Source organism: Hippopotamus amphibius, chromosome 7 (assembly GCF_030028045.1).
Source record: "Hippopotamus amphibius kiboko isolate mHipAmp2 chromosome 7, mHipAmp2.hap2, whole genome shotgun sequence".
In the NCBI taxonomy this organism is placed as follows: domain Eukaryota; kingdom Metazoa; phylum Chordata; class Mammalia; order Artiodactyla; family Hippopotamidae; genus Hippopotamus; species Hippopotamus amphibius.
Window position 1 is genome coordinate 92988563 of NC_080192.1, and position 918 is coordinate 92989480.

General features: G+C 35.0%; 1 protein-coding gene across 1 annotated transcript in view; it reads right to left on the reverse strand.

The window, feature by feature from the left end:
• Positions 1 to 479: 479 nt before the first annotated feature.
• MEIS1 (Meis homeobox 1) overlaps positions 480 to 918 on the reverse strand; it is a 131714-nt gene continuing 131275 nt past the window's right edge. The window contains exon 12 of the mRNA XM_057742322.1: positions 480 to 918. This exon is cut by the window's right edge and continues 785 nt beyond it. The gene's annotated coding sequence lies outside the window, so the exon portion shown is untranslated.

Consider the following 918-nt stretch of genomic DNA (forward strand, 5'->3'; position numbering starts at 1 on the left):
TTCATTAAGTCAGCTTAAAGAAATCAGTGACTGTTATTAAATAATTTACTTTGTGGTTCAAATTTTCAAATGCATACATATCTTAGGGAGCTAAAATTAATTTTTTATATTTACTGCATTCATCATGAAAAATTTGGGGGGCAGTAAACAAATTTTTCAAGCAGTGGAGTCAGCATGACAAAAATAATCTTATTTTTATTTTAGATTCAGATTTCATTACTGCACTCAAACGACTACAACTGGGCTTGGCGTTATTATACAATCCAAACTGTTTCCGTCAGAAACGCTAAGACTCAGTGTGCAATGATTGTTATTAATAATTAGCTCCTTGGTTTCTTGATAGAAAAAGGCTATCAACAAGCATTTGTTTATCCACAACAAAAAGTATAATTAGCTTATCCCACTTAGTAAATCTTGTATGCATGCCAACTCATACCAAACTGCTACTTTTACAAAAAAAATTGCAATAATACAGTTCATTTTTCCAGTCCTTTTTGCACAAAATTTATTTACAATGTCTACATAAATGCTCCAAGGTGGGACTATGGAAAAATACACACATGACCGATGCTTTGCTCAGAAATAAAGTCAACATATTAAAAATAAATCTTCAGTCTATGTTTTTGAGCTGCATAAAACAGGAAGTGATGTATAAGGTGGTGGTTGTTGCATGGGGACAATGATGCTTGATGTGACAATTAGGCTTCTAAACACACGGCCTTTTGGTTTCCATGCCTCCTCCTACCAGTCTCCTTAAGACACTGCCTGCAACAGCTGATTAATCATTGTTGATGACTGCAGTTTTTCCCATCCTTCCCGATTTACATCTGTTCAGGCCAATTCAAATATGGTGAGTAAATGAATTAGACATGCAAATTCAAGCCCCAGGCTAGAGAGAAGGAGAGAGAGGAAAAGAGA